Genomic DNA, 9,742 nt, shown 5'->3' with positions numbered 1-9,742 from the left:
TTAATTAATAATCCAACGAAAAGATATAAATAATACAATTATTAATTAGTTATCGGATTAAACTATACATAATAAATAAAAGTAAAGAAAAACACCACGCATTCCTGCCGGTATTTTATATCCTCCTATCAACAAACATCCATTTGCATAGTTCTAAGAATAGCTACAGCAATGAGAAACAATCGAAGGGATTCCTTGATGCAAGCCTTAGCGTATCTTTTCTGATTTAGGACGTTTTGCGTGATGGGCAATGTTTTGTCCAGTAACACGGACATTACTTCTTCCCGCAGATTTTCCTCCGAATTATTCGCGATGTAATACAACGCGATGTAATACAAACTACCAGACAGATTGCCAGTTTGTAACAGATTATTATTTAATCTAGCCTCATTTTTGAAACTTTGATATAATTAATTAATCATCTTTCTTTTGTCTAAAATATTTCCGATGCATTAAAAAAAATGTTTGTGGTTAAATATATAAAAAAATGAAACAAACTAGAAATCAATGCCTTAAACGATCCAGCTGGATCTTAAATGCTTGTATGATTCTGTGAACTTATATACTATATATTTATATAGTCCTTTGAAATGCGCGTCGAAATGATTTTTCGGTTTTGAAACGTTAATTCTACTAAACTACCGCAGTAATAGCACATTGACTAGCAATTTAACAATTTGATGCTTTTTCGCATTTTCAAACGATCTTATTAATATTGAGTGACACAGTAAAATCTATAAATAATTAATTCTTATTGTGAAAAATATTACCTCGACCGGGAGTAAAAATAAAAAAATTTCGAAGGCCGGAAATAAAAAATAAAAATTTCGAAGATACACTTATAGCAGATATAGTCACATAAAAAAAATGAAAAGATTCTTTTTTATTTTAATTAGAATCATTTATCATTTTATATTATTATATTTAGTCTATCGGAAAAGAATGTTTTGTTTGTAGAAGATCGAACTGTGATAATTGTTTTGAAGAACTCGAATCTTATCGTATCAATATACATATTATCACGATATACATATTAGTCATTAGGATATCGAGCGCCATTACCTGTGCCGTTATTTTGTCGATATGCAAAAGTTTCTCTAATATACTGCACTCGTGTAGATTTGTGCTATTATTCATTGTTTCATACTTTAGTTTGCTCGATGTGTTTACTAGCGATTTTAAAAGAGATCGTAAATAAAATTGCGAGTACGACGGCGACGATGAGTCGTGTTTTGAAGCTTGTTACGGCTTGTTGCAGGATGAATTCATGTGCAAGCGAAACGTAGAAGAGGATAACAGAATAACGTAAAACGTATTAAATTTTATTCTAAATAGAAAATAATTAACGTGAGACACATGATACATTATTGATAACTAACTTCGCGACATGAGAATATCGAGAAAACACATCGAGGATTACAGTAATGACGACGTGGAGTAACAAATTCGCGTATTCATATAGGAGTTTTGGAGTAATATGCTGACGTGTAACGAGTATAAGTTTCAATATTTACCCATTAAGCGTATCCAGCACATGGAAGAACTTCTTGAGATTCCGCGTATTGTATATCTTCCACAGAGACATCTGAATTTCCATGCAGTACATGAGATCGAACATCTCGTGCATGCAATTAATCATTATTCGCGGCTCCGAGGCTGCGGCAAGATTAGGTATCAAGCACTCTAGTGCGACATCCAGCGCGATCGAACATATTGCTTAATTACGACACAACGGTAATGATCGTTAATTGACTGACGAATTTTAATATTGAAAAATAGAGCGATGTATTTTTAACTTTCAATTGTATCTCTCTTGTCATACCGTTGATAAATGCATTATGATTCACACTCGAATGTACAATGCCGCAGTGCATTGAATTTGGAGTGCGAGCTAATTCATCAATTCCATTGTTACAAGCAAGACTTACATACGTACATCTACGTTCTAGATGCTCCATTTTCGAAGAGAAGCGCAAAACATTAGTGGTGTAAATATCTCATTCGGTATCACTTACACTCTAAGATCCATTTCAGCAATTCGTTGGTGAAGACGCTCGGCAATTCCATGTAATTTCGTGCTCGCATTTTCTCTATGAATTCGCTGGCCACCTCGCTGATCTGCGACACGTGTGCCTTGATCATTCGCGATTGCATCATGTGCGGATTGACTTTCGATCGAAAGTCGTGCCACAATTTGCCCTGGCTAAGAGCGCCCTTTTCACCGAGAGACGAGATGTTACATCGTACGCAATTTATGTAGGCTTCTGTGTTTGGTCTATGTGGCTCTCTATACACTCGCTGAACTATCGACCGTACAGGACATAGGAGAGATAGAGAGACAGTGATAGATAGATAGATATATATGTAGAGAGAGAGAGAGAGGGAGAGAGAGGGAGAGAGAGAGAATTAGGATACCGATGGGGTGGAGGGTTGCTTCGTCAGCTCGTGTTCCTGTATTCTGACGAATTTTCGGGATATCGACGACCTTCGCGCTTGACCATATATCTGACGTACTGCATCGGGAACGTGTGCATTTATCCATGTTGCAATCTCGCAAGTCATAATAGCTAATACGTTATTAATCTAACAATTTAGTACGACATAACTCTGTTCGAAACTAGCTGTGACGCAAATCACGTAGATGGTTGAAGCGATCAGAGATAAGCGGAAGAATATTACGATTCGTAAGCTGAAAAGACCGTTTAATGAAATCGTGCTTGCACTTTTTCTATTTTTTCAAGTTTTTTAATATCTTAATAATAGACGGGTAACGAGGGAGCACAGCGAAACTAGGACGCTCTTTGTACACATAAGATACTCGTATACTATCACTTATACCTAGATATTTATCTAGCATGGAACTTAACAAGCTTCTTTCTATATAAGTAATTTTATTCCAGGATTTTTTAAAGGATATTTTTAAAGAGAAGTTTTCATTATTACGTCATCGAATTATAAAGAGGTACGGTTGGGAATCAAGATATAGTATTATATATCTTGTGAAAAAAAGAGACATTTTTTCTCTCTTGATGATTACATAGTTGGAAAGGTTGTGTTAATTTAAAACATTTCATGATCCACTCAAACGTGTTAACCTAACACAAGATTAATATCTTAGAAAGTGACACAAATATTATATAAAATGTCAATACCAAAAATTTGTTATATTAACTTTTTATATACTTGTGTTACTTTCTAACATATTATTTAACTATTACTGTAACTATAACTAACTACTGTAACTGTTACTTTTTAACAATGTATTTCAAATGTAAATTCTAAAATAAAGGAATACAATACGTGTTAATCTAATAAGTCATAAATATTAATTTTATTGAAAAATTATGCTTTTGCAATTTGTTTACAAATGGTGTCAGTGTTACATATGTAACATGTTAAATTAACACGTACTTTATTCCTTTGTCTTAGAATTTACATTTTAAATACATTGTTAGATATTCGTAAATTATGTTATTTCACTATTAAGGAATGTTGAATATCAATTTAACACAAAAAAATGTGCAAGCAATACAATGTTAAATTAATATTAGGATATGTTAAAAATTCTACACAAAATTTTAACAAAGAAATGATTGGACCATTTTTAATAGAAATACAAAATGTTTTTCACTGTGTACATTTCTATCAAGATATTTTACTGACCTTGTTGCAAGGTTGTCCATTGAAGATGTATTTCTTTTTCTGTTTTTGCGATCGTAATATAAAAATCCATAGCAATCGGCAACCACGTGCTTTCCACCCGATACATTTTAGCTCCAGTGAGAGTAGAAAAATGGTCGATTGCCAGGATTACCAATTTTGTCTAATTTGACAATGTCACCGTATTGATTATGCAGCATCCATACTCATTAAGCTGCTGCAATAGCCAAAAAATTCTGTACCATATTTTACCATTTAATTTTCTGTAGCAGCTAATCTTTTTTTAGTATACAATTGCGTTTTAAGATGTACTTTGCCATATCCACCTGCACCATTTACGTCAATAATTGTCGTTTACACATACACGAAATATAATTAAGAAACAGAGGAAATATATTATACACTGATTGTGAGAGAAAAATATATCGTATTTGTGATTATAATTGCATGGTAAAATAATTATGGTATCAAGAGCATTATTTTTATTATTGCTATAATGTTAGTAAATAATATAAATATATATATATATATATATATATAAAACAATAATTTTATAAATATAGTTACAACATTTTATAGTATAATTTAATATAAAATGTTAGTCAGCTGTTGTTATTTAGTTTAAGTATCGATAAAAATCTCAACGCGTGTTTCGAATCCGCTTTCATGACAGATTCTCTTACTTATGTATGGTAGGAATCTGAATCAATTGCCAAGAAAAGGCAATGCTTTCGGGCCGGGAATATCCTTGATCGGCTGCGCACTTCGTTTTCCGCATCTTTCATTTCATTATATTCGATCGAGTAACTCACAGCTGACTTTGCACGACTTTGTCTTTATACTTTTGATATTAGCAAATGTCAATTGATTTGCGAGTAAGAATTCTAGCACATATCATATGTATTTTATCAATCTCTTGATTTTTTTTATTTTGCAAAAGTATCCAAGTATAAAAATATATCAACTATGTATTCATAAACGATGCTACCGAACGCCCTCGCTTATCGATTCAACGCGTTCAATATGTATGCGGTTACGTTTTGCGATTATTTATGGCAACGAAACTCGTGTTTATTCAACAAATACATGATTCAGAATATTAGTTTAGACTAATGGAAAAATATCGCGTACCATGCGCATGGAATTTAAGACACGAATAAGACTATTCAACTTCCTGTGTGCATATTATGCTCTGTAAAACATGAAAGACCAAAATTCGGAATTTTAATCTCGAGTAAGAGATTAAAATATGGTGGAGAAATTAACGCCAAGTATTTCTTATTATTATTTAGTGACAGAAGGATTAATTCTTTGACTATTCTGCATATAAAATTACCGTTCCTTAAAATTACTGCTTGCGAATGCAGTGAGTCTAAAACGGAGAAAAAAATTAACAAAATCGAATGAGCTCTTGAAGTTTAACAAAGAATAATTTAATTATTAAATGAATATACTTTTATTTTTATGTTAAATTTATGTTAAATTATATTAAACTACACTGATAAGAAATTATTAAATCTTAATACAAATTTCTTTGAATCGTACTAACAAAGTAAAATATTTATTTGCTTACAATAAATAAATATTTATTCAATAAAAAATAATAGTTAAATCAAATGGTTTTTGTATCAAATAAATATATGTTATATATTTATAATGTGTTATATATTTATAATATATGTTAATACATTTAAATATTCACTTAGAACTATTTAAACAAATATTTATTAAAATTTAGTTTTTTTTTTAAATATATTTTGTATTGTCAGGTCAAATTTACTCTCCTGTTTCAGTAATTAACATTGTCGTTAAGGAGAAGCTTATTTACACGAAATTGCTTTTAATCACAGAGTTCGCAATTCTAGTTACGTGTACTGTATACATGCGCTCGCAGTCATAGACGAAGGAGACCACGTGATATTTACAAGGCGGTCGTTCGTCTTAGGCTAACAATTCGGGCTTTGTATAAGTTGTAAAGCACGCAATAGAGGGATTTTCCAAGAGTTATGGTTATCGAGTTATGATTATCGCGAGGAGACTCAGCGCTGGACCGAAACACGCGACGCTTCTATATCGATATACGTCAGTTCACGTTATAGCAAAGTATGAGCAAAGCACAACGACGACGACGATGACGATGACGACGACGAACCGAACGCCCCGTTTTTCACCCTCTCCCCGTGTTCGTTTCCCGTTCGACATTTTCTCGTCTTAGCTTAACCCTCGGATGTCGGAAATACTTTCAATCCGGAGAGTGACGAAAATAGGTCATATTTCACCCCCTTCTTTCCTCTGCGATCACCCCGTGACACGACAGATTTGTTATTAGTTCCAAATGCAGGAAACGCCTGATGAAGCAACTTTTGCCGTGTAACTTTACTCACCATTTCTTTTTTCTCTTTTTTTACTTTTCTTTTTTTTTTTGTGTCGGAGAAAAACGGTGCAGTCTATCGAAGGTTCGAAGCTTTAATGAGTCTACACGAGTCGAATTAGTCAGCATTCAGAGGCCAAAAGATACAACAAACTTCTTACATTTTATCAACAATTATATAATATATAATTATATAATATATAATTATATAATATATATCGATTATTTGCTATTAACATTAATGTGAAAATTCATCGTCTGAATTAAAAAATATATATATTGACTAATTTGGTCTTTATTGCAATTTTTTTAAAGCAATGCGCCACATCCTTCTGTATAAAATTCGACAATGTTCAAAAATTTGATCAAAAAATGATTTTTATAAATACTAGCCAATATAAATTTGTTTACAATATATTGTTAAAGTGTATTAATTGTAAATATAGAATGTAATGTAATATGATATGTAATGTAATATGTAGGATACATTTCACAGTTATGCAAATTAATCTGTTTTTATTTTATCTTTCTTTGTTATTTAACAAGAAGTTGTTTTCATAGAATATACTGAGAAAAACATACTATATTTTAATAAATATTTATTTCGTTTGAATATATAGTAGTACTAATTTAACATTCACTTACGGTAAATAAATATTTATTAAATAAAAAATGATAGTTAAATTAAATTAAGAATGTTTTGTTAATGTTTTCATAACAATATTGTTAATGTTTTCATAACAATATTAGGTAAAAATGTATAAAATAATCAGCCAAAAATAGCTAAATCAGTCAATTCTAAAAAATGTTGATGATATTAGCAGTGAAATGCGTTCTGCTAACTGCAAACAAAGCAACAGATAATTTAATTGCTTATAATGGTTTTATGCAGTAAAATAAATATTTTACTGCAGGTCAATAATTTTTAAACGAGGAAATAGATCCAAATAAAGTTTTACATAGATATTTATTATTGTTTTGTATTATTGTTTTAGAATATAAGAATTAAATCAAATATATGTTTTAATATATTTGATTTAATTCTTATATTACTTCTTCATGAAATTTGCAAATAAATATTATAAAACACGATTTTCAGAAGAATAAAAACGAACAAAAAATTAAATAATTTTTAAACCAATAAGAGAATTGTGCTCAAATTTTACATATAGCGAATTCGGTTGAACGTACAAGTGCATATTAAAATCATTATACACACTGATTTAATCTGTGAAAAAATAAAATGTAAAAATTTGGAATTATAAAATACATATTTTACTTAACAGTACAATTAAATATATTGAGGACTTCATGGTTTAATCTGCTTTTATATTTATTTTAAACACATATTTTTACGTCAATTTGTGTACGATGGCTTTAATGTGCATCAGTGCGTACTGAGTGTCTCCAATCAAATTCGTTAATAGATACTCGGATATAATGGGACAATCTGTAAAATTTTTATTAAATTCTTAATATTTTTTGAAAATAGCTACTAAAAATTTTTAATTCTTGTACTAAATAAATATATGTTCACATTTAATAAATATTTAGCTAGTATTACACAAATAAATATTTATTAAAATTATATTTAGTACGCATTCTTCTCTCGATGTATACATTCCGCTGCATATTCACAGAGTGTCGCATGTATTTGGATAAATCTAACGATAAAGTAATAAAATTAAAGTAAATAAGAAAGAAATACTTAGATTCTCTGCACGTTGAAATCACTTATTATCCGTGTAGTCGTGCTCGAGCACAACAATAGAATTGAAAGCAACACGTTCACGGTATATTACGCACTCATGTAACACCTCGTCAATTGGGACAAAACATGTACTTACAGTCAAGTGTAATCGAACAATCTTGCACTGGCGCGCGTATCTCACTTCCGTAGACTCAACGATCCCTTCTATCGACACTTGTCATTTCCGGTCGAACCACTTTGCTCCTTTCACACCAAACAAAAATTGGTTTGCTTGTCTCTGCTTTCTATAATACTGATAAACGATATTGATATATAATTAGAAAAAAAAATAGAAAGAAATGAGTTCGCACAACAGAATTTTTCATCATCGCTCAGATGTCTATTTTCTGAATCGTTTTCTGTTCGTAATATTATGACTCGATCAGTTGTAATCGTGAATGTAAACTTCACACTGAGAGTACGTGATCGCGACTTTTATCTTTATTTTTATCTGAATATATTCCTGGTGCAGTTATACTTGAATACGGATGATGAATCCGCAAAGTAACGTAATTAATAAGGTTTTCCTTATTTAGTATTATTAGGAAGGAATACTGATAATTATAGCGAACAACACATTCATGTAAGAGTATAATCTCGCGATTATAAGTAATATATGTTGAAAAATACAGTTTCTTGTTGTTTCAATATTTTTCCAGTAACACTAGATTTAAGTATAGATACACTGACTAATTAACACTTGTATTATTATCTTAGACCGATAACATTAGATGTTTATGTCATGTAATAATTGCGTTACTACTATTACCTTTCATTATCTTAGTTAGATGGAAAATTTTTGAGCAGTTGTACTGATTTTTCGTACATAATGAACATATGAAAGCCATTACATATAATGGCTCCTCGTAACAAAAGATTAATCGTTGCATTCCGCTAGCTTTCTCTCTTTTTTTCCTTCTTTCTTTGTATCGATAGGCAAGACAATAAATGGCCGACTTCTCGTACCTTGGGTTTCTGAAAAAAGATAGATAACAATAGCACAATTATCGGAATTTTTTATTGTCTTTACGATATGATACATCATAATACGATAGATATCACTCTGTGAAAATAATGAAAATATCACGTGAGGTGAATGTTGACGTGTCTATGTAATTTCGAAACGTTATCGCGTGTATTTAAGAGAAACGCTTTGGACATTTAATCTTGGCCCCGAGCTCCCAACTCGCGAGTTAGCACGCGACGTAGAATAAAATGACTTCTGACACTTTGATAATGTAGATGCCATGATGCAAGTTTTCGCTGAGGAAAGGATAATCTAGGTGCACCGATATAAATTTTCGTTAAGAACGCGTGTCTACTTGTTCAAGAACCGAAACTCGATCAAGAATCGCGTGGCAAAAATCTGGGACACTCATGTATTTTTACGTAAGTCCGTTCCTTGCACGAAACTCGGCACTTATACAGAAAGATATACATCTGGATTAATAGAAAAATGAAATAGTAACGGAAAGACTTTTTTTGCATAATTGTTCTCGTATTGCTAATTTTCTTTACGGAAGTTATTATTTTTTATTAATATTTCTTATTATTATTATTATTTATTTTTTAATGTAATTAAACGAACACTTAAAAGAAACCATTATTACTAAATTACATAATGCGAAAGAAGAGTAGCTTCAAGGAGAGATTTCTAGATGTACGTTCATTATAGGCGTGAATTTGTGTTTGGTCTTTCATTACAGATTTTCACACCTTCTGTTAGCTCAAGGGTGAGAACTGGGAGCAAACGAATGCCTTGTATCTAGATACATGTCGATGGCTGGAAATGGTTGAGTTCAAGTTTGACCAGTTCAATGCTGATCATAATGACAGTATCAAAAATAGCATTAACATTCTCAAATAAAATGGACATCTCTTGACATTCGAACGAAACGAAAGGCACTCGGTCGAATTTAATATCACGTCCTAATTTCTCATGAAAGAAATTAATAATTTTG

General features: G+C 31.2%; 1 protein-coding gene and 1 pseudogene across 1 annotated transcript in view; one reads left to right on the top strand and one right to left on the bottom strand.

The window, feature by feature from the left end:
- The window catches only part of LOC108691459, an 8,321-nt pseudogene extending 2,858 nt beyond the window's left edge, over window positions 1-5,463 (bottom strand).
- Window positions 1-9,742, top strand: part of LOC108691567 (glutamate-gated chloride channel) — a 77,493-nt gene that overhangs the window by 23,936 nt on the left and 43,815 nt on the right. The window lies entirely within an intron of this gene.

The sequence above is a fragment of the Atta colombica genome, unplaced genomic scaffold (genome assembly GCF_001594045.1).
Source record: "Atta colombica isolate Treedump-2 unplaced genomic scaffold, Acol1.0 scaffold47, whole genome shotgun sequence".
Classification (NCBI taxonomy): Eukaryota; Metazoa; Arthropoda; class Insecta; order Hymenoptera; family Formicidae; genus Atta; species Atta colombica.
Note: the sequence above shows the minus strand (reverse complement) of the source record. Positions and strands in the feature narration are given on the sequence as shown.